This window comes from Alosa pseudoharengus, unplaced genomic scaffold (genome assembly GCF_046254945.1).
Source record: "Alosa pseudoharengus isolate Yale_2024_CS ecotype anadromous, Long Island Sound unplaced genomic scaffold, YU_APseudo_1.1 YU_APseudo_1.1_scf_1, whole genome shotgun sequence".
NCBI classification, from domain to species: Eukaryota; Metazoa; Chordata; class Actinopteri; order Clupeiformes; family Clupeidae; genus Alosa; species Alosa pseudoharengus.
Genome location: NW_027468564.1, coordinates 24,460,157 through 24,485,892, shown reverse-complemented (window position 1 = coordinate 24,485,892; position 25,736 = coordinate 24,460,157). Strand labels below are relative to the sequence as shown.

Sequence of the window (25,736 nt, the reverse complement as noted above, 5' to 3'; positions counted from 1 at the left end):
CTTGCCGACGTTCAAACGAAAATATATATATCAAAGCACCTTTTGCGTTTGAATGTAGCACGAAACATTTTTTAAACAGCTGGACAAATGATTTAGCTAATTGATTATATAACCTGTACACCAGCAATTGTTGAACATTTACCTGTACAAGTACATTGACAGTAGCCCAGCCTAACAGCATGTTGTAGGCCTACTGTAGAAATTTCACTTAAATTGCAACCGCAACATGCCTGCTTGCCAACGTTCAAACGACAACGAAAAAGATAATAAAACAACAAGAGGGTTGAGTCTGAATGACACTGAGTTTTTAGACACTGAGTTTTTGTAGTTAAGAAATATTTTCGTATAAAAAAATGGTCATACTTCAATCTCCTTCACTGACGCCTATGGAAAAGGCTTAATGTCCCAAAACAACGATCAATGATCATCAAATTTCTCTCTCACATTGCTCCTCATAACCATCTATAAAAAAGTGTTTTTTCTTTTCTGTTTGAGCACATCCGAATCCCAGGACATAACGCACTGGACCTTATAATAGGCTCGAGATATAATTCCAAAGGGGGCAGATAGGGGCCACTGCACTTAAAACTTAAAAAGATGAAGCTTTCCGAACTTTGAAATTGCGATCAGTGACTGGCATCGGGTGAACGAAGCTTTTCGAAGTTGAACAGGCTATTAAAAACTATTTGCGCACCTCCATGTCACAGGAGAGACTGGGCTCTCCCTTCTATGAAAAAGACGTTAGGCTACCTGCAAACTGGCCTATGATTTCATTGCTGAGTTTGCGGCAAAGCAAGAAAATGTTTTTTTTCCTGAGTCAGGATATGGCGAACCAGTGTCATTTATTTGTCCAATGTTAGCCTATAGATACAGACCAGTACATCTTATCAATAGTTTGAATGTCGTGTGTGTTTCTGCTCATTGACAAATACCGTTCAGCACAATGATTCATGCCCAATTAATTCCCCCTGTTAAAGTGTTCGCCTTTGTTACACTATTTGGTTTGGTGATGTAGCCTATGATAAACACCATATGGCCAAATATGTGACTCAGCTAATGTTATAGGCTATACAATTGAATTTCCCCTCTTAAAGGCAAGCTGGTGTAGCTTATTAGACTAGGCTACTATTAAAATACACCGACGGTAGCCTTGGCTATGTGTAAAGTAAGCTATCGCATGATTTCATGCACGTAAGTGAAAAGGGCCTTGCATCTGTCAAGTTCGCACAGGGCCTCGCATCCCCTTGCGACGGCCCTGCAGCTCCTCCTAAGACAGCGAGGAAAAAGTTAAATTACGCGATAAACCCAGGAAAAGTTGACAGGTTTGTTTCGGTCCCGGTGATTATTTGTGAAATTGTGCAAACGACAGCCTTTTCAAGGCATTTCAAGGAAGGAGTCGTAGCATGCAAGCTCCCAAATTGACCCAGTAGCCTAAGGCATCAATAAATTGTTGGGCCTGGGGAGGGTCATGCGTTTTTTCTCAATTACTTTGGAGGGTCATAGAAAAAATTCTTGCTGGCGAGGAAGGGTCACGTCTTTTTTGACTAACGCTCCCAAAACTCCTCCGGTAGCCCCTTAATTAAACTAGATGTACCGCAGAGCGGTACAAAATATGACCGCCGCCCAGTCCAGCACATTTTTTCCACAAAAATAAATCACGCTGAAAGGCCTATATGATTCTAACTGTCTCACTAAATTGCATTAGCCACACTCAATTCTCACTGGTATCTGCTAGACAACAAGTACCAAAACATGATTAGTTCATAGATTTCACATGTAAAATTCATTTTATACAACCCCACCCCCATCTTGCCTGTTCATAATTCTGAGAAATTCTTGAATTGTGTGCATGTGTGCGTGTACATGTTTATGTTATGCTTGTGTGTTTGCCTGCGTATGTGTGTTTGTGCATGTGCATGTATGCGTACATATGTCTACTGTGTGAGTATGTGTCATACGTATGATTACTGTGAATGTATGTGTGTGCGTGTGTATCTGTTTATGCACATGGAATGGGTTAACATGACCCCTGGAGGCAAACATACGGAAAAAATTGGTCATCCTAGGCCCTACGGTTCTCAAGATATTCACAGAAAACTGTGTCTGCCCTACCCTCCTTTCGGGGGGTCCAGTACAGCGGGGGGGCTACAGATCAAAACGAAAAATGACGGTTCCATGCTATCCATGTGGGGTTACATGCCCACCAAGTTTCGTGTACCCCGGTCTTATAAATTATTTTATTGTAAGGCCCCCCATGAACGAAAGTTCACAAAACTTGGCATGCATTTGGAGGGTGTCATAATGATCCTACACTTTCAATTTCGTGCAGTTTTGACCATGTCAGCCAGAGATATTGTGATGAAAACACTTAATTGTTTGCTTTTTAATTTTTAACTAGGCGGCGCTATACATGAAATAAGTGGTAATGGGATGGGTTGACATGCCCCCTTAAGACCAACATACAAAAAAAGGTGGACCTCCTAGGCCCTACGGTTCTCGAGATATTCACAGAAAACTGTCTCCGGCCACCTACAGGCCAGTTGGTGTATAGTAACATAAATGAATTTATTGTGTGGCCCCCCATGAACGGAATTCCACGAAACTTGGCATGCATTCAGAGGGTGTCATAATGATCCTACACTTCCAATTTCGTGCAGTTTTGACTATGTTAGGTCACAGATACCTGCTATTACAACACCTCATTTTTACTTTTTTGTGTTTAACTAGGTGGCGCTATACATGAAATGAGTGGTTATGGAATGGGTTGACATGGCCCCTTGAGATCAACATACAAAAAAAAAATGGTCCTCCTAAACCTTACGGTTCTCGAGATATTCACAGAAAACTGTGTCTGCCCTACCCTCCTTTCGGGGGGTGCAGTCCAGCGGGGGGGCTACAGATCAAAACGAAAAACGATGGTTCCATGCTATCCATATGGGGTTACATGCCCACCAAGTTTCGTCTACCCCGGTCTTTCAGTGTCCCGGGAATCATTGACGGAAATTTGGACATGCGAAAAAAAAAAAAAAAAAAAAAAAAAAATCTGACTACACCTATATGACCGCCGCTTCGCTGCGCGGCGGTCATGATAAATAACGAACAGTACCTAATTGATTAATAGCCTAGGCCTACACCAGCAATTGTTGAACATTGACCTGTACAGGACATTGACAGTAGCCCAGCCTAACAAGCAAATGTTGCAAAATACATCAAAAGATGCAATTAATCAGAAATAAACTAGATGTACCGCAGAGCGGTACAAAATATCCAGTCCAGCACATTTTTTCCACAAAAAGAAATCACGCTGAAAGGCCTATATGATTCTAACTGTCTCACTAAATTGCATTATCCACACTCAATTCTCACTGGTATCTGCTAGACAACAAGTACCAAAACATGATTAGTTCATAGATTTTCACATGTAAAATTCATTTTATACAACCCCACCTCCATCTTGCCTGTTCATAATTCTGAGAAATTCTTGATTGTTTGTGTTATGTTTATGTTATGTGTGTGGGTGTGTGTGTGTGTGAGTGTGTGTGTGTGCGTGCTTGTGTGTGTGCCTGCGTATGTGTCTGTGCATGCTAGCGTACATATGTCTACTGTGTGAGTATGTGTCATACGTATGATTACTGTGTGTGTGTGTGTGTATCTGTTTGTGCACATGAAATGGGTTAACATGACCCCTGGAGGCAAATATACGGAAAAAAATGGTCATCCTAGGCCCTACAGTTCTCAAGATATTCACAGAGAACTGTGTCTGGCCTACCCTCCTTTCGGGGGGTCCAGTCCAGCGGGGGGGCTACAGATCAAAATGAAAAATGACGGTTCCATGCTATCCATGTGGGGGTACATGCCCACCAAGTTTTGTATACCCCGGTCTTTCAGTGTCCCGGGAATCCTTGTTGGTGTACGTCACTAAATGTACACATAAATTATTTTATTGTAAGGCCACCCATGAACGAAAGTACACAAAACTTGGCATGCATTCGGAGGGTGTCATAATGATCCTACACTTTCAATTTCGTGCAGTTTTGACCATGTCAGCCAGAGATATTGTGATGAAAACACCTAATTTTTTGCTTTTTAATTTTTAACTAGGTGGCGCTATACATGAAATAAGTGGTAATGGGATGGGTTGACATGGCCCCTTGAGATCAACATACAAAAAAAAGATGGACCTCCTAGGCCCTACGGTTCTCGAGATATTCGCAGAAAACTGTCTCCGGCCACCTACAGGCCAGTTGGTGTATAGTAACATAAATTCATTTATTGTGTGGCCCCCCATGAACGGAATTCCACGAAACTTGGCGTGCATTCAGAGGGTGTCATAATGATCCTACACTTCCAATTTCGTGCAGTTTTGACTAAGTTAGGTCACAGATACCTGCGATTACAACACCTCATTTTTACTTTTTTGTATTTAACTAGGTGGCGCTATACATGAAATGAGTGGTTATGGAATGGGTTGACATGGCCCCTTGAGATCAACATACAAAAAAAAATGGTCCTCCTAAACCCTACGGTTTTCGAGATATTCCCAGAAAACTGTGTCTGCCCTACCCTCCTTTCGGGGGGTCCAGTCCAGCGGGGGGGCTACAGATCAAAACGAAAAACGACGGTTCCATGCTATCCATGTGGGGTTACATGCCCACCAAGTTTCGTGTACCCCGGTCTTTCAGTGTCCCGGGACTCATTGACGGAAATTTGGGCATGCGAAAAAGAAAAAAAAAAAAAAAATCTGACTAAACCTATATGACCGCCGCTTCGCTGCGCGGCGGTCATAATAATGTAATCTGCATCGCTTTATTTAACAAACTGCAAGCAACAAGAGCATTGAGTTCGCTGTAAGGCCAAACCCAAGATTATTAAACCCAAACCCAAGATTATTAAACTTTGACTAACATTTCGATGTGTCGATGTTTTTGACTAACGAACATCGAAACATTAGTCAAAGTTTAATAATGTTCTGCACCTTTTACTAAAGAATAAAGAAAATTAAGAAGACATCTGAGCTGCACCGGCGTCTCTCCTTCTCTAACACTTTTTGGCTTTGGCTAAATATTTCTAAAATCATTTGAGTTTCACTAGTCACATGTTTTAACAAGCAACACTTGTTATTATGACTGCCGCGCAGCGAAGCGGCGGTCATATAGGTTTAGTCAGATTTTTATTATTTTTTTTTTTTTCTTTTTCGCATGCCCAAATTTCCGTCAATGAGTCCCGGGACACTGAAAGACCGGGGTACACAAAACTTGGTGGTCATGTAACCCCACATGGATAGCATGGAACCGTCGTTTTTCGTTTTGATCTGTAGCCCCCCCGCTGGACTGGACCCCCGAAAGGAGGGTAGGGCAGACACAGTTCTCTGTGAATATCTTGAGAACTGTAGGGACTAGGATGACCATTTTTTTCCGTATGTTTGCCTCCAGGGGTCATGTTAACCCATTTCATGTACACACATGTGCACAAACAGATACACACACACACACATACATTCACAGTAATCATACGTATGACACATACTCACACAGTAGACATATGTACGCTTGCACAGGCACATACGCAGGCACACACACAAGCGCACGCACACGCACACGCACGCACGCACACGCACACACACACACACACACACACACACACAACATAAACATGAACATGCACACAATTGAAGAATTTCTCATAACTATGAACAGGCAAGATGGAGGTGGGGTTGTATAAAATGAATTTTACATGTGAAATCTATGAACTAATCATGTTTTGGTACTTGTTGTCTAGCAGATATCAGTGAGAATTGAGTACGTGTGGATAATGCAATTTAGTGAGACAGTTAGAATCATATAGGCCTTTCAGCGTGATTTATTTTTGTGGAAAAAATGTGCTGGACTGGGCGGCGGTCATATTTTGTACCGATCTGCGGTACATCTAGTTGAACTAATAACAGACGTGTGTCGAAAATTGACTTTATTTTCCATACGGAGAAATAACATATGCAGAGTCTAACCAAGGTCAATCTTGCCAAAAAAGCCCTCAAACCTGAAAACACATGAGGCAAAAGTGCAAAATATCACAAAACTATGGAGTGGGATAGCTGTCAAAATATTCGTGTCCATAGATTTGATACACGTGCGTATTTGTCTGTAGTTGTGCATAAAATAATTATTTGTGAATTCTCGAATGAGTCCAGTCGTGCATAAAATATATTGTGTGTATTTTATCCATCAGAATACGGATGGGAAAAAAATATGAATTCAAAATTACAAGTACGAAATCAAACTTTACAGTTAGGCTTTCTTTGGTACGAGTACGACTTCGCACAAGTGACTCAACTGTCAAAATACGTCATCGCCGCATTCACAGGCATTACTTGTTGAGAAAAGAAACATAGATCGAGATCAAGACTGCGCATGCGCTGAGACGAATCCGGCGGGGGCAGTGCCATTACTGCGGGTTAGGCACGTCGGCGCTAACGTTTGTGATAGCTGATAGCTACCTGTGGAGTTGAACAAATCGTCTTTTCCCCCCTTTGTTTATTGTCTTACGATGTCGGGAAGAACCTGTTGTGTGTTCGGCTGTTACAACAGCAGTGGGAAAATACAGATATGGAACAAAAATATATAAGTTCCCCCGCCGTTATTACACAGCCTGCCCCTGTGTAACACCATACATAAGCACTACACAGATACCCAGGGCGAGCCGAAGACCGAGCTGTTTGTCAGAAGTGGATTGTGAACATCAACCGAAAGGATTTTGTTCCGAACAAACATATCGCGGTAAGTTTTGTTTAACAGTATTAATCTTAAATCTTGCCAGTTGCCACAATGACTAGCATGCTGTTGTCTAGTCTTGCATGGCGATACTTTAACGCTATCTATTGGTGTGTTAAGACATGGCACCAAATATTTGACGTAGAAGCAACTGTAAAGTAAGTGTATGCTAGGAACTTCGGTAGTCGCCAGAATAATTATCTCCATCAACTAAATGGCACTATTGAAAAATTATTCGCTTTAACTACTAACGTTAGGGCAGCCATGGTGGCCATCAAATCAACATGATTTGGCATTACAAACAGAAAACGTATGGAGTTCGGGGGCAGGCGACACTATGCTAGTTGCAAGATTGCTTTCCTTCTTTGGTAACGTTAGGCTAACCATGAAAACATCAGTCATTTGGAAAGATCTTAGTGCGTTTTCCTCCGATTCAGTATTGTACTAAACCGTTTTTGGGTAGCACTCACATTTAAAACTCACTTGGATATTTAATGTAGATGTTTGTTTTTGGGTTAAATTTGTTGTTGTGCTTAGTTATAGTCTACATGTAAGTCAATGTCCTTTTCTCTATATTTGTATTTTATCAGGGGTCAATGTCATCTGGAAGAGCACCTCCCAAAAGATGTCTTCAGCCCTCACAAGAGGACACATGTGCTTGGAACTTGTGCACAATGGAATAAAGAACAGTTGTTGATGTATTAATTACAGTTTATTTGAACTTGACACTTCATTTAATTTATACAATACATGTATCACACATACCAATTGTTGTTATATTATTATTACTACAATTACATTACATTACATTTGGCTGACGCTTTTTAGCCAAAGCGACTTGCAACATTTAAAGCTTTTAAGAGCAATTCTAACAATAAAAAAAAAACACAATAAGTGCATTAATGAGTGCAATTGTCTGTAGTAGTGCTATGAGAGGAGATGATCTCTGAAGACCTGGGTTTTCAGACATTTTTGAAGATGTCGAGGGATGTCCCTGCTCTAGTAGGAACAGGTAGTGCGTTCCACCAACGAGGGACGACAGATAAGAAAAGTTTGTATCGGCCATATGTACAAAAAGGTTCAAATATGCTACTAGGCCGAGGTCAAATAGACTGGACCAGGTCAGTCTCTGTGGAAAATATTTAGACAGGATATCAACAGTAATGGCTCAAATTTAAACTAATGATTCAAATATAAATATAATTCTCTGTGTGGATATAAGGGCCAAAAAGGTACACTAAAAAGTAGTGGTTCAAAAGGTAGGCATAGATTAATCAATAAATCCCTGTGTGGAAGTATGTGCAAAAAAGACACTAAACAGTAGTTATTCAAAAGGTAAGAATAGATTAATGAATAAATCCCTGTGTGGAAATATGGGTAAAGAGACACACTAAACAGTAGTAATTCAAAAGGTAAGTATAGATTTATCAACAAATCCCTGTGTGGAAGTATGGACGGAGCCTCATTAGAACAAGCAACAGTTGTTCAGGGACAGCTAACTTGATGGTCCTTAGTTGTGAGTGAAAAGCCATAATGGCGTACAGAAATTGCCAAAAACTGTCCATGCCCAAGCCTGTGTAAATTTTGAGTATTTGTCATCCAAATCATAGGCCTACACTGATCAGTTTGTGTCACAGTCTTTTGTTGACTTAAAACTGTAGTTGTGGTCTGCAATATCTGGACACTGGATGCCATCTTCTTTTGGGAGGTGCCATTGAGGTTTGGGAGATGACATTGACCCCTGATAAAATACAAATAGAAAAGGACATTGACTTACATGTAGACAATAACTCAGCACAGCAACAAATTTAACCCAAAAACAATCATGAACATTTTGCACAACATCTACATCAAATATCCAAGTGAGTTTTAAATGTGAGTGCTACCCAAAAACTGTTTATTACAATACTGAATCGGAGGAAAACGCAATAAGATCTTTCCAAATGACTGATGTTTTCATGGTTAACGTTACCAAAGAAGGAAAGCAATCTTGCAACTAGCATAATGTCGCCTGCCCCCGAACTCCATCATACGTTTTCTGTTTGTAATGCCAATCATGTTGATTTGATGGCCACCATGGCTGCCCTAACGTTAGTAGTTAAAGCGAATCATTTTTCAATAGTGCCATTTAGTTGATGGAGATAATTATTCTGGCGACTATACCGAAGTTCCTAGCACACACTTACTTTACAGTTTTGCTTCTACGTCAAATATTTGGTGCCATGTCTTAACACACCAATAGATAGCGTTAAAGTATCGCCATGCAAGACTAGACAACAGCATGCTAGTCATGGTGGCAACTGGCAAGATTTAAGATTGATACTGTTAAACAAAACTTACCGCGATATGTTTGTTCGGAACAAAATCCTTTCGGTTGATGTTCACAATCCACTTCTGACAAACAGCTTGGTCTTCGGCTCGCCCTGGGAATCTGTGTAGTGCTTATGTATGGTGTTACACAGGGGCAGGCTGTGTAATAACGGCGGGGGAACTTATATATTTTTGTTCCATATCTGTATTTTCCCACTGCTGTTGTAACAGCCGAACACACAACAGGTTCTTCCCGACATCGTAAGACAATAAACAAAGGGGGGAAAAGACGATTTGTTCAACTCCACAGGTAGCTATCAGCTATCACAAACGTTAGCGCCGACGTGCCTAACCCGCAGTAATGGCACTGCCCCCGCCGGATTCGTCTCAGCGCATGCGCAGTCTTGATCTCGATCTATGTTTCTTTTCTCAACAAGTAATGCCTGTGAATGCGGCGATGACGTATTTTGACAGTTGAGTCACTTGTGCGAAGTCGTACTCGTACCAAAGAAAGCCTAACTGTAAAGTTTGATTTCGTACTTGTAATTTTGAATTCATATTTTTTTCCCATCCGTATTCTGATGGATAAAATACACACAATATATTTTATGCACGACTGGACTCATTCGAGAATTCACAAATAATTATTTTATGCACAACTACAGACAAATACGCACGTGTATCAAATCTATGGACACGAATATTTTGACAGCTATCCCACTCCATACAAAACTAACTAAACTAACACGCGCATATTTTTGTATTGCAATCATTGTAGCCTAGGCTACAGTTGTAACATCGCGTAACAGTCGTTTTACTCCCCGGATGCGCTCATTATAAAGAACGTTTAACGTGTCCCAAAAACAGCTATCAATTAATCACCAAACGTCTTATAAACAAGTATTGCCAGGAGCAACACCTTGCAAAAAATGATAACAATAGGCCTAGGCCTTTATATGGCTCTGCTCCTGCCTAGATTCGAACTCAGAACTGCCTGAAAGTTGCAGACCTGTTCTGGAAATACGTGCATTAACCCACTCGACCGTCAGACAACGCTATCTGCTTCGAGTAAGCCTATTGGGTAGGACTGTAGCCTACACTGGTTGCTGTGGCACAGTCTTGAGTGACCGAAATTCGTTTTTCTTTGTCATATGAATGCTGTCATTTTGTTAACATTACTGTTAAGGAGATGCTGTAGGCAAAGTCTATATTTCAACCTCGTTAGTGTAGTAAAAAAAATCAGAACTATTCACAAGGTTTCTGGGCAGCATATTTATGTTCTGTTAGCAAGCGAACTTCTCATGACTACCGACAAAGTAGCCTACTGCCAGCTGACGAAGCTCTCATTTTAAAACATTACTGAGAGACAGACACTGTACAATCAAGAAATCTTGCCACTGAATCCAAAACTATGTTTAACATTATGTACAAGGCTTAGACTACAGTGGACTAGCATGTTGCAGGGGCTGCTAAAAACACAGAGAAACGCACTGAAAACTCGGCCAATCACAGCCCTTGCTGTCGAATGCGCCGTCTGGTTCGACCGTGGAACTCCACAGCGGACTATGCTGCCCCCAAGCGGCTGCAGTTGTATTTACATTTCACCATTCACCATGATTGTGAATGAAGTGTCAATTTTTAACTGGGACCCACTGTATGTTGTTCACGTGATGTGCACATGATTTTTGTCCATGATAAAATTGACACGTCTTGTTGCCTACATTTATTGTTCCCTATTGATTTAAAAAAAAAAAAATCATTACAACCAAGAAATGGGCTCGTTTTTTTATTTAAGCAATATAGCATGAGTGAGTGGCCTATAGCCTACCCAGGGGTGTAGTTTTTTTTTTTTAACTGTATGTCCACATGTAATGTGCACATTCAAAAGCATTCCAGTAAAAAGCAAATCAGTTTTTTTCCCTTTACTGTTTACTACAGGAGGTACAGTAGAAATACTGTTTACAGTATGATAGAACAGAAAAAGTTTTACAGTATTGCTTACAGTGAACAAAATATCCATGAAACACACAAGAGCATAACAACAGCAAAAATCCCAGATAAAAAGGGGGGGGGAACTAAAAAAAAGCACAAAATTACTGTATCTCATCTCTGCGATCTTTAGAGTTAGGCCACATGTTTTTATCAACATCGCATCTGACATTATCCAAGGCGATGCACCTGAGATAAAACCATTTGCTAGCAGAAGCAGAGGTTTTGATATAGTGTATCTAAGGTTTGGAATATTGTGTTTGCTAGTGTGGGATGTTGTGTGTTAACATTAGTAAATACTACAAAAACAATCCATAGTTTTGTTGGGAGGTATAGCTTGTCTGTTAAGAAAATGTAAGCATTGCGGAAATGTGTTCATTGACTGCATATTGTGTGAAAACGACATGACATGTGTGAATGGTATGGCCACAAAAGACAGATGCTGTGCTAATTGTGTTTAGAGTTTTGAAAATGTGACAACTGGTTAGACAAACGCTTGTTAGCGACTGAAAAAAACTGTAATCCTTCATTAGTCTGCAGTTCTAAATCTCTTTGAAAAAAACTTCCCCTCGGCTTCTGCTCTTGTGTGCTTGTCACAGATTTGGTAATGCTCTCTTCTGTGCCTCACAGATTTGGTAATGCTCTCTTCTGTGCCTCACAGATTTGGTAATGCTCTCTTCTGTGCCTCACAGATTTGGTAATGCTCTCTTCTGTGCCTCACAGATTTGGTAATGCTCTCTTCTGTGCCTCACAGATTTGGTAATGCTCTCTTCTGTGCCTCACAGATTTGGCAGCAGTGGCTTATCTGCAGTGACACTCCTCTCATGGTCAGTTTCTGTAAACCACATAACAGTTCTATAAATGATCTTTGTCATTTGACAGTCACTGAACATGTGTATGTGTGTGTGTGTGTGTGTGTGTGTGTGTGTGTGTGTGTGTGTGTGTTTGTGTGTGTTTGTGTGTGTGTGTGTGTGTGTGTGTGTGCGTGTGAGTTGTACAGTGTTGTAGTACTCGTGAGACTCGTTCGTGAGTTGTATATATGTGTGTGTGTGTGTGTGTGTGTGTGTGTGTGTGTGTGTGTATGTGTGTGTGAGAGAGAGAGAGTGAGTGTATATATTATGTGCGTGAGTGCGTGTGTGTTTGTAAACTAGGCTTATAAATATATTTTTTTTTCGGTCACAATTGTGACCAATGGTTTGAAATGGATTGAAACATATTGACACTGCTTTAAGTTGGCACGAAGTTCTGGAACCAAGGTTTGCAGTGGTGTGCCTGAAGGCAGAGGTTGAAGACCCAGTCTTTTTTAACTCTAAAACTTGAAAAATAAAAATATATAGACCTACCTACCGAGCCCTTTCTTAGGCTGTTACTGCAAACAAAAATACTTTTAAGGATGGCCTTATGCTAAGGGAATATAAATAAATTATGTTGCCTACCATCTTAATTAGTGTCAATTCTAAGACTAGGATTAGGCTATCCAGTCTCTGAGTTTTCATGGACAGTTACAGGAATCTATATCGTTGGTTGCATGAAATAGGCTGTTGTTGCTTCTAGCCTACTATACAATACGTGTTATCTCCAGAGTGGTTCAGTTTCACCAGACATGCACACACACTGAATGAGCACTCATACCTCTACCCCAAATTGTATGTGTCTATATTTCATGACACCAAATTACGAAGTATTTCCAGTTCAGGGAAACTTTTCATTTCTTTCTTTTTTTTGTCTCGCGGTTCAATAGTAGCCTACCATTAAAATGTGCTGAAAACTTATCATATGTGTAACAGAAGCGCCTCTTCCTTTAACTTTGCAGCTCCGCAGACCAGCAAACTCGAGGAGTTTGAGACATGTTGCAGATCAAGACAGAAAAAGCATGCTCTACTGTAGGAACGCAGTTGCATTGTAGGTAAGGGTCTACATGACAAAGAAAGTGTCTTAGTGCGGTTAGGGGGAGGGGGTGCAGCCTTCCGACATCTATGGTTTGTCAAAGTCAAAGTCAAAGTCTGCTTTATTGTCAATTTCTTCACATGTCAAGACATACAAAGACATCGAAATTGCGTTTCCCACTATCCCACGGTGGAGACGAGACATATTTAACCAATTAAGTCAAATAGTCACAGACAAACATAACATTCATTCTGTGTGTATGTGTGTGTGTGTGTGTGTGTGTGTGTGTGTGTGTGTGTGTGTGTGTGTATGTGTGGGCAGGGACGTATTAAACAGATATTGCCCCCTGTGCACAATATCAAAAAACGAGCAAACTCGAGGAGTTTAAGAGACATGTTGCAGATCAAGACAGAAAAATCATGCTCTACTGTAGGAACGCAGTTGCATTGTAGGTAAGGGTCTACATAACAAAGAAAGTGTCTTAGTGCGGTTAGTGGGAGGGGGTGCAGCCTTCCGACATCTATGGTTTGTGCTAAGGATTTGCGCTGAGAATATGTCTTCAGTGCAAAACCTTGACCTTGATCTGTAAAGTTGGCTATCATTACAGTTTTACACAATTGCTAAAACACATTTTTTGAAACCTGCCACCCTTTCTCCAAAACTATAAACACAAATCCCAAATCTCAAACTACATTCCCAAAACCTTTGCCAACCTCTGCAAATGTGCTAAAAACCAAACACTGTCTTCAGATAATCTCACAAAAGCAGTCAAAATGAAAACACCACTGAGCTGTCATTAGACACTACATTAAAAAAATGTTTTCCAAAAAATGTCCATTGTACAGTAATACAGTAAAAACAAAACAAAGTAAACATAAAATACTGAGAATGGGGGTTGTGTTTACTGTTTATGTTAGTTTTTGAGAAAATGGTGGAAGATTTCAAAAAAGGTGTTTTAGCAATTGTGAAACTATATACTGGAAAAGACAGACATTTCAGTACTGTAAATGAGAAGTGTATTGCAGTCTACAGTATACAATATACTCTGAATGCCACACTGATAGTTTCTGTCAATTGTTGATATGAACCTACACTGTTTAGCAACCTAGCTTATATTGGTTGTGTCACATCATTTGAAACAAGTCTGATCAATTTGGAGTAGTGTTGAACGACATCTTACCATTATGGATCACAAGCGTCACAATGCAACATGAGTTTTACTGCATGAGAATGTGTTAGGAGTTTTCCAAAAGGAGTCTATGAGATCTGCAAACTGTGTTTTATATGTGAAAACTGTTTAAGGTTTTGCCAAAAGGGGGATCGATTCACCAAAATGTGTTGAAGCAGCTGAGAATTTGGTTCAGTAAGTGGAGTTTAGTGTTTTAACAATAGTGAAAAACTGTAATTCTTAGCCAGGCATGATGACTATGTCACTCCATATCTGGTAGGAGAATCAAATAGAGAAAATACAAACTCACCAATGAGTAGGCCACAGATGAAGAATATATGTGTCTGCATGCTAAACCTTGTCCACAGTCCAAAACAGAAACTTCCGACAAGCCTGTGAACGCTCTGAACAAGTGGTTTATGTACGGTGACGAGGTGTTGCTAGCTGGCTCCTCCTTACCCTCCTTACTGTAATACATTTGTCCTGCCCCCAACACAAGACACTTTTAAATGTGGTCACAATCAGATGTGCTATTCATCCTTTTGCTTTTGACCAAAGTGGACAGATATAACACAGATGTGTATGATTCAACTGTATTTGATTTGTAACTGTGTGTCTGTGACAACTGACACAGAATATATTGAGCAAGTGTTTGGGGGCAGAGGACACTGCTGTCTGAATGTATGCAAACTTTTCACACCTCAGACCACAGTCATTCTCACATATGTCTACGTGTGTCAGAGTGAGGGCTTGTGTGAGAGTGAGCTCTGTGGTCATCATGTATACGCACCGCTTGATAACGTGCAAAAATAATAGAGCGTTGAGGTTTCAGCTTGGGCTGATATGAAGGTGTTTCACAGTAAGAGATACTGTACGTGCTACAGGCACACTCTAAAATTAATAAAAAAAAGTACTAAAATTAATTAGTAATCTTCCAAGTTAGCTCATCTTTTGGTCATTAGATGGCTTTGTCATTTCTAATTTATTTCTAATGCATTTCCCCATTTGCATTTCCAAGAGTGTTTCTATGATAAAATAATAAATCCATATTGAGGTTTGTGTAATATGAGTGTTTTTGTTTATGTGAGAGTGTACCAAGAGGGGGCTTTCAGCTTTGAGCATGGGGGTGCACCCCATGATCTTTGTCCCACAGACAGGACAGTAAGCCTGTGCTTGAGGTACATTTGTAAGATGGAAACAGGAAATGAGTCAGAGAGATACATAAGAGTAAGATACGGAAATGACAGCTGGTCAGAATCAAGGTACCTCGACCTGAGTGGAAGCCCAGGGGATGTTGCCTCTTGTGCCCCCTAGTGGTACAGGACCTTAATGACAAATGAGGGGGAAGGCATACAGGAAAGACAACACACAAAAAAAATCACACAGATCTCTCTTTCTCTCTCTCACTATCTGTGAGTGTGGGTGTGTTTGTGTAGCAATAGTGCTCTCCTTTGGTCATCAGCTGTAACAACTACAGAAGAGACTGTCGGTCTATGAGGGAGTATGGAGGAGTTGGCTCCAGAGGGAAAAGACAGGCCACTGATGTAAGTGAATGAACTGGGAGACTTGCATGTGAAATAATGCAAAAGATGTGATGTGAATAATGTACTACAAAGACAATATCATACAGAACATATTCTGAAGGTGGATTTATTTTAAATACGAAAATCAGAAATTACTTCAAGTACTTATGAAAGTTATAAATGAGTGCAAACATTCCATCTAAAACATCTTACAGAAATTCATTGTTGTTCAAAATTGAATTGGTATTAGTATAGTATGTTAACATTATATAGCATTAGTATTGTCATTAATAAAATAAAAATACATTTCTAAAGCGCTGTCAAACGTAACATATTAATATGTACCTATTAAAAATAGAATTAGTATACAGATGCAACCTAATGTCAAGAAAAGACAACAGCATCGGTAGATAGGCAGACAGAGATACAGATAGGTAAGTAGATAGACAGATGAATAGACAGATAGACAGATGTGTCCAAATATCAACAAACGTTCAGCAAAATTGCAGACACTGCCTTTAACTCATTGAATGCCGCGCTGTTTTCGGAAGCTTTGGCCCAGAGTGCCAGCAATCTTGATCATTGTTGACGATTTTTGTAGAGCCACAGCTTATTCTATGTTATAGCTAGGGACACATACAGTACTATGGCTTGTTTGAAATGTGAGACTTTAAGCTCTCAGTGGGTACAAACCGTTTATTTCTACATGCCTCTGTTCCTAAGAAATCCCAAGCTAAACAGTGGCTAGTTTTCCTCAAAATCCCTGTTTTATTTCTAGAAATGGAGATGTAGCGTCTTTGATGAAATATGAAGTGTTGCCTGTAAAGTTTCCGGGAAGTGACCTAGCGAGACCTGGCGAGACTGCCACCTAGTGATAAACCCACGAAAATGGCCTGGTTTTGACCTGATGTGCATGTGTCACTGATTCAACCCAAAGCGGAGTTTTAAGATTAAATATCCAGATAAAATGTCCAGATTGTGCGTTTTCATGAGTTTTCGATCGTCATATATTTCATTTCCATTCATCACAGAGTTCCCAAAATCACATATAAGGTGTGTTAGAGTGTCTAGTTTCGTAATAAAAAAAAAGCTAAAAACGTAATATAACGTTTTTGGTACTCAGTGAGTTAACTCCCATGCTCCTGAGTAGACATTCATTCATTCATTCAGTCATTCGCCCATTCCAAGCCTTGGTGAGTGTGTACCTCATTCACTCATTAATCATTCCAGCACTATTCCCGTGCCCTGTTCAGGGTGTCCCTCATGGGCTCATACTAGGTACCAGTGCTCTTCACATCTACAGGAAGAGTGACCTTCATGGACATGTACTCATTTTCTGCACCTTTCCTTGCAGCCTTCTTGGGGTTGTGCTCATTTTTAGTACCCTTACTAGCAATGCTAAGTGTGCCTCTCATGGCTGCATATTCATTCTCAGCACCCTTGCTAGCCTTGCTAATGCTAATGGTGTCCCTCAAAGATTCATATTCATTTTCCAGACCTTTTTTAGCCTTGCTAATGCTACGTGTGTCCTTCCCAGGAGACCTGTTGACACGTGCTAATGGGGCTCTCCCACTGGTTAGCGCTCCCATCCTCTCATACTCCGCATCAGGACCACACTCCATGTCCAGGCACTCGTACACAGGGACAATCTCACGAGGAGTGTTTCCCTGCAGGTGAAAAATGAGTAAAAATGCATGTGTGAGTGTTTATATCACTTCATGTTCTTACTACTGCCTACGCTCAATTAAAACATATTTAAATACATTAACATATACAACATGTATTCCAATACAATAAAAATATATAAAAAGCATAACATGTTTTAGCAAATCAATCAAGATAAGAGCATTCCCATAGATTAATCCCCTTTTGTAAACAAATTATAGAAATAATGTGAACTGCTATGCTAAAATAATGAATAACAGTAACAGATTTTAAGCTATGAAAATGGCTTGTCATAAAGAAAAACTACATTACCCATGAAGCACTGCATACCTCTGTAGTAGTTTCTGTGTCTGTGTAAATGTTTGCAATGGTAAGGGCGCTTAGGCTTAAAGTTGTGTCATCTGTTAAAGACACAACTAAGTTAGTGGCAAACAAACACACAATGTATTCCATGAGTTGCTGCAAAATATGGTGAAGTATGTGTGGAGTTTATATCTGTGCAAACTGTATATGTCAGAGGATCTGTGTGTGTGTGTGTGTGTGTGTGTGTGTGTGTGTGTGCGTGCGTGCGTGTGTGTGTGTGTTTGTGTGTGCGTGTGTGTGTGCATGTGTACGTGTGTTACCGGGCATTTGTAAGCTCTTGTTCTTCTTTCGTGCACGGCACCCCAAAACCACAGCGATGATCAGCAGAACTGCTAGTCCAGCAGCACCGCTACCCACAACCACATCTACACAACGACGTCAAAATAGACAGTCAGATAGCATAAGGGTCATCAGAGAAACACAGTGACTCACAACCACCTCTACACAGAGATGTTAAAATTAAAGACATTAAAAAGCCTAAACATGCAGTATATACCTAGTATAAGTATAAATATAAATATATACTCTTTTGATCCTGTGAGGGAAATTTGGTCTCTGCATTGAGGTGAAGCACACACTAATCCCGACGCAGTGAGCTGCCTGCTACAGCGGCGCTCGGGGAACAGTGAGGGGTTAGGTGCCTTGCTCAAGGGCACTTCAGCCGTTCCTACTGGTCAGGGTTCAAACCGGCAACCCTCCGGTTACAAGTCCGAAGTGCTAACCAGTAGGCCACGGCGGCCCAAAAAAACCTATATATACTGTATAGATCGGGGATGTGATTGACAAAGGTAAAAAAGCAGGAACATATACAGAGCACATACCACGGAGTGACGAACAGGGAAAGCAACGTTTCGTCGTGGCTTTTGCTGAGAAACAAATAGTTTGCCACACACACTGGACTTGAATGAAACATTCTTTTGAACAGAGCTGATTAAACCATCTGCTTTCACTTTCTAATGGAAGCCATTAGTGAATGGATTACTCATGGAGTAATATGAAAGATCTGAATCAGAGGCACAAAACCCGTTGCCACTGGACAGAGGTCTGTTACACATAGAAAATTACCTCTTAACGTATGGGTATCAAAGGACCTCTAAACGTATGGGTAATGTGTATCAAAGGACCGCTAAATGTAGATATCAAAGGACCTCTAAACGTATGGGTATCAAAGGACCTCCGATAGTAGGGGTATCTGTGTGGACCTCCGAATGGTTTACAGTTATCTATACAGTTTGTGTGGGTCTCATTGTCAGGTTGGAAAAAACGGAATTCCGGATAATCACAACCCTGGACAGATGCATGTTATACATGTTCTCAAAATCCTAAAAATGAGAGGATAAATGAGAGCAATAGAGAGAGACTGGGAATGACATACACACAATTGACCTGTCACTTAGCGCCACCATTAGAACGCTGATGAGCCAATGACAGTCCAGACTCAACGGGACTTGGACATCAGCTTGGGCAACTCCATAGGAAACAACAGGGAGGAGGCATTAAATGACAAACTAATGGTTATTTATGGAGTTTATTAACTCAAAAAAACAGACGGATATAGAACATGGTCAAACGTTTTGCATGGGGGACGTGTAATACTGATAGCTGGTACCCCGAGAGGCTAGAAAACGGGGTATATTTTCATCAACAGTAGCCTACAGTAGCCTACAGGACGTCTCTCGCGTTTGCAACAGCTTGACGTAATGTAGGCTACTAAGCCAACAACGTGGGCACAAGTTCCTTGTTAAATCCCAGGATGAAAATGCTCATTAACTAACTACTATATTCTTACTACATTAAATATTAACGTAACCTAACATATCTTAGTATCAATCTTCCACTAGCTAGCTAGCATTAACGCAGTGGCTTGTCACCTTGTATTTATTCTAAAGTTTTGAATACACCCCTCCATAGCATAATTAAGTCCCTTTTGATAGCTTCTGGAGGAAAGTAAATCCTTTATCGACCAAAACATCCTCAAAGCCTGCTTTCATATACTGTCAGCTGCCATTGTCCACATGTATATCTAATCAAGTCTGGTTTGTTTGTCCGAGTTTTCACACGGTAACAATAGGGGGCAGAGCTTAGTGACAGGTCAATTGCATGCACACAAACATACACACATACAAACACACACACAAAGGTCATCCTGGACATAAGGGGAGAGAGAGAGATTGAGACTGGGAATGACATACACAGAAATGCACACAAACACACACACACACACACGCACACACACACACACACACACACACACACACATACACACACACACACACACACACACACACAAAGATCATCCTGGACGTAAGGCCATCACTTACTAAAGCTTACAGCTGGTTGTTGACTTTTGATGACAGTGTTCACCGTACAGTCTTCACAATCAAAGTAATCAGTTGTCACGAGTGCAGCTGAGAACAGTGATACAATAAACAAGAAACAAACAAAGTAAAAAAAAAAATATCATATTATATGTAGATTACAGTTTTTTACAACTGTTTACACACTGTGTTTATTTTTCAAAACTCCACACACAAAACCCACAACTGCTCACAAAAAATGCAAAATGCCTTTTTTTCATAATATGACATTTTGGATACATCATGTCTTAGGCTTTTTATATTTCAATGCAAGAGTGAAAGTTACGGTATCAACAAAGAGAAGTTAAAAATACACAGTAAAAATGCAAGCAATATTGAAACCAAAAATAATGATTTTCACAAATAATTTGCTGTTGCGAATACAGTATTTTACACTAACAAGAAAAAAAGCAAAGCAGAATACAGTGACCACCAGATGTACATGGAGTTTTGAAAACAGTAATTTTGCCTAAGACGGAAATGACTGACCATACTATTAAATTGCTTTGCTTTTTCCAAAGACAAGTGTGTGTGTGTGTGTGTGTGTGTGTGTGTGTGTGTGTGTGTGTGGGACGGTGGGGGGGGGGGGTCGTGTACAGTATGTATTCATAGGCCTATAGACCCTTTCAACTGCAGAAACAAACAATCCTAAGCGTTCCTAAGGCATTTCTGGAGGCACAGAAAAATACTGAATTTACTAAGTAGTAAAATTTTTACTTTTTCCTCGCTGTCTTAGGAGGAGCTGCAGGGCCGTCGCAGGGGGGCGCGAGGCCCTGTACGAACTTGACAGATGCATGAACTTACGTGCATTAAATCCTGCGATAGCTTACTTATTACACATAGTCAAGGCTACCGTCGGTGCATTTTAGTAGCCTAGTCTAATAAGCTACACCAGCTTGCCATATGGTGTTTATTATAGGCTACATCATGAAACCAAATAGTGTAACAAAGGCGAACACTTTAACAGGGGAGATTAATTGGGCATGAATCATTGTGCTGAACGGTATTTGTCAATGAGCAGAAACACACACAACATTCAAACTGTTGATAAGATGTGCACTATGGAAACTGGTCTGTAGGCTAACATGGACAAATAAATGACACTGACTCGCCACATCTTGCTTTGCCGCAAACTCAGCAATGAAATCATAGGCCAGTTTGCAGGTAGCATAACGTCTTTTTCAATTCATAGAAGGGAGAGCCCAGTCTCTCCTGTGACATTGAGGTGCGCAAATAGTTTTTAATAGCCTGTTCAACTTCGAAAAACTTCGTTCACCCGATGCCAGTCACTGATCGCAATTTCAAATTTCAAATTTCATCTACATTTTCATATTAGAATGTTTTGTCAAGTGTAAGCTTAAACTACCGTGATCAATTTAAGTTCCCGTGCCCCCGCTGAAAGTCTCATGCGCTTATCGTTACACTATGAAATCTATAAGTAACCGTGACAAATAGGGTATAAGATATATAAACTCACGCTATTGTATTATCATATATGTTTGGTAATGGCTCAGCTTTCTCTGATTGTTCTACTGACTTGGAAACTGCATCATGGAAGCAGTAAGTCAAGTCGCATCAAAAATAGTAGTGGCAGAACTCCAAAGTGACACCTTGTGGTTGTTTGTGTCAACTGCAGTTTGTGCAATTTCTGCTGAGAAAATGGGGTGCGTGATTCCTGAAGGAACCCGTCCAAACTTAACTGGGACCCATTGTAAGCTGAGATTTTTAACTTACATGTGCTTGATACATCAGTCACCGCAGGTACTGTGAAAACATTCAAATACATACAATGTTTGTTTGACACAGAGATAGGAAATATGGCTATATATACCACTGGCCCAGTGAGGGTATTAACAACGTATCAGTAATAATCAACCAACCAACCAATCAATCAACCAACCAACCAACCAACCAATGCAAGAAACAATCAATAAACCGATACATACCTGGCAAGGCGACCATCTTCAGCTCAGTGAACACATCATATCTCCCAGCTCCTGTTTTAACTCCACACCAGTACTGTCCAGAATCCCCTGCAGTCAGTCCAGTGATGATCACAGTGAGGACTCCAGCAGTGGTGTTGTCATGCAGAGAGAATCTGCCATTGACTGCTTTGGTCTGACCTTCTTCTGTCTTGACTACCTTATCTTTACGCCCAATGCGAGGACATGACCCTCTGCAGATGTACTTGGAGTATCCCACATATCCTCTATCATAGGGGCATCTGATCACTGCTGATTTGCCTACATATCCAGTCACCTGGATTAGTGCCATGACATCATTGACTCCTGTAAAGATAGACATACACAGAGACACAAATTTAGACACAAATACAAATTCAGACACATAGAGTACAGTGATACATCAAATAGGCAATTACACACACACTCTCTGTTTATGATTTGAGAGCAGTGTTTGGTGTTGAGCACAGGTAAAACTGTTTTGAGGCCAAAGTTTGATTGAGGTAACACTTTACAATAAAAGGTACATCATTTAGCATTAGTTAAGTATAAGTTACATAAATTAAGTGTTTATTAATGCTTAACATAAGTTAAGCATTAACAAACACTTAATTCATCATTATTAAGTATGTTTTCAACATTACTTAAGGATTGACAATGTACACATTAGAAATTCCTAATTTATAACAAAGGAAAACCGAATGCTATGAATGCTATGGTACACACACCCATCTACAGACACCTGCAGGCGCGCCTGCTGATAACACCTACTAAATAACGAGGAAGCCCTTAAGTTATGTTGAAAACATACTTAATAATGATGAATTAAGTGTTTGTTAGTGCATAACTAATACTTAACTAATGCTAAAATATGTACCTTTATTGTAAAGTGTTACCTTGATTGAATTATACAGTAGTGATGTGACCGGACACCACAGTCAGTTTCCCCTCCAGAATATCATTATGCGTATGTGAGGGATGGAAGTATAGAGATGTGATCGGACACCACAGTCAGATCAAATAGGGAAATGTGAGTCTGCTACCTATATGTAGATTGCTGACACAAGCCAACCCTTTCTGTAGAAAATGTGCTTGCTGGTTCTTTATGGGGCGTCGCCATGGGGTGTGGCCAGTAGCCTGAAAAGTTGTATGTTTAATTCATGGCCTCCACCATTGTGTTCTTGAGCAAGGCACTTAGCCCCAAGTTGCTCCAGGCCCTCATAATGTAGTTGCCACATGTAAGTCGTTTTGGATAAAAAGTGTGTGCTAAACAAATACAAGTAAATGTTCTTTAGCTCAGATGAGAGGAGTGCATTCATAATAGAGCCTTTTCCTTGGTCAGGTATTAGCTGTGACATGTGTAGATCAGTGCTAGTACTAATGACTATTGGCTGAGCACTGATGACAATGTTGTAAGCTTCACTTTAATAAAGCTGACATGTATAAAAAAATGATAGTGGCCACTTCTTATTCAAGGTAAGTTTGAGCAGCTAACAGAGAAATGGGAAGTGTATTTAGAAGGAAACAGAAACCTATATGAATGTTTTTAAAGCATTAAAGCAAGAAAACATTTTCAGACTTCACTCTTATGCACCACTCTAATACATACATACAGTACATGCATACATAGATCTGTGTGTGTGCGTGCGTGTGTGCGTTCGTACGTGCATATGTGTGTGAGTGTGTGTGTGTCTCTGTGTGTGTGTGTGTGTGTGTGTGTGTGTGTGTGTGTGTGTTTGTGTGTGTGTGTCTGAGCATGTGTGTGTGTGTGTCTGCGTGTGTGCGTGCGTGCGTGCATGTGTGTGTGTGAGTGTGTGTGTGTGTGTGTCTCTGTGTGTGTCTGTTTGTGTGTGTGTGTCTGAGCATGTGTGTGTGTGTGTGTGTGTGTGTGTATAGCTGTTTTCGGACATAGGTGTAAGTCTACATGTTCTGCAGATGTCAAGCGGTTGGGCGGTATATCTGAACGATATAAACGGCCATTTGGAATTCCGATCTTAGCCGGCTCTTACACTACTCCCCTCCTAGTATTTTTGACGGACATGTAAATGAGCTCATGTCTGAACAAAGCTAGATTTTGTTCATGTTCATGTTCAACCCCGTTCAACCTGTTCAACCATGCGGAGATTCTGTTCATGTGCGTCTGTGTCGTTCACACATAATGTCCGCATGTTAGCATCATATCTGAATCACCCAAAAGATCGGACCTCCGTTTGACAAATATCCGCAATTACTGCTTTACTTAGCAGCTATTGTGTGTGTGTGTGTGTGTCCCAACTTTGCCTGACTTTCAAATGGGGTTGGCTGATCTTACAATTGATCAGTACATAGAAATATACATAAATTAAATAAAATGTGAAAAATCCCATGATATATCCAAGTTAAGCTACTAATCAGATCCTTCACAACAATTTCTCACAGCATGTTGTGAATGATTGGGGTTGCCAATGTTTTGTGACATCAATATAGGGTCATCTGCCTTTTATTGCAACCATTTACCTACCTTCTATATCTGTAAAGTATGCCGATTTATAATGCAAATCATCCAATAGCATCTGTAGATATCGTATCATAGACCATCCAGTCAATAAAAATATATTCTTTAGTGAAGACACGTCCAGAGCATGTAACATGTTTGTGTTGAACGGCTGCTAAGACATCACATGGTTTCCAACCCTGTTTAGCCAGAGAGGAGCTACAAGTGTTCCAATAGAGCATTCCAATAGCAATATAAGTGTTCCAGTAAGAGATAACGGCCATCATGGTGTCCTGTTATATGGAATTAATGGACGAGGGCGAGGGGCAAAGAACTCCCTGACGCGCAGCGGAGCGCTCGATTCCATTAATTCCGTATAACTGGACACACCTTGAAGGCCGTTATCCCGCTTATCACCCGGTTGCCACTGTAAAGCAAAGGAAACACGCGGTTCCGTTTAAAAAGAAGCTCAAGTTCAGCTTGTTGCACAACTGTTGTTGGCCCTATAACAGCGATAGCATGGACAGTTAGCTTGTTTACAATTGATTCCATTGTTGCGGAGCCTGCCTCCACGCTCAACCGTCGTCCTACTACAGTATCGTTGTTATAGTTACCATTCATAAGCATTGATATGGAATGGCGATTAAACTTTTTTTTACCAGATCTACTTCATAGGTGTCCCGTTATTCAGAATTAAAAGCCACCCCACTAGCCAATCAGAAAAGAGTATTTCTTCTCTCCAGGTGATAAATAGCAATACATTGGTCTTACCTGAGATCAGGCAGAGGTAGAGGATCTTCATGTTCATCTTGAGGTCGACAGTTCAACAGTGTCAAATGGCTATGTGAGGCTTGGTGTGCGACTTTCATAAGAGACTCAGATTTCTCTTTCTTTTTTTTATCACACACACACACACACACACACACACACACACACACACACACACACACACACATGCACGCACACAAACACAAACACACACACACACACACACACACACACACACACACACATCAAACTTAGACTGCTCTTCTGTCTGGTCATTTCCTTTGAGAACCCACAGCTCCTCAGTCTCTCTTCTGCTTTCAGCAAAAAGTGTGGCTGTGGGTGTGCACACGTGCATGTGTGTAGGTGTGAGTATGTGTGTGTGTGTGTGTGTGTGTGTGTGTGTGTTTGTGTGTTTGTGTGTGTAGGCGTGTGTGTGTGTGTGTGTGTGTGTGTGTGTGTGTGTGTAGGTGTGTGTGTGTGTAGTGTGTGTGTGTGTGTGTGTGTG

The 25,736-nt window shown here is 40.6% G+C and overlaps 1 pseudogene; it reads right to left on the bottom strand.

Annotated features, from left to right (window-relative positions):
• The window catches only part of LOC143123348 (uncharacterized), a 685,973-nt pseudogene that overhangs the window by 539,637 nt on the left and 120,600 nt on the right, over positions 1-25,736 (bottom strand).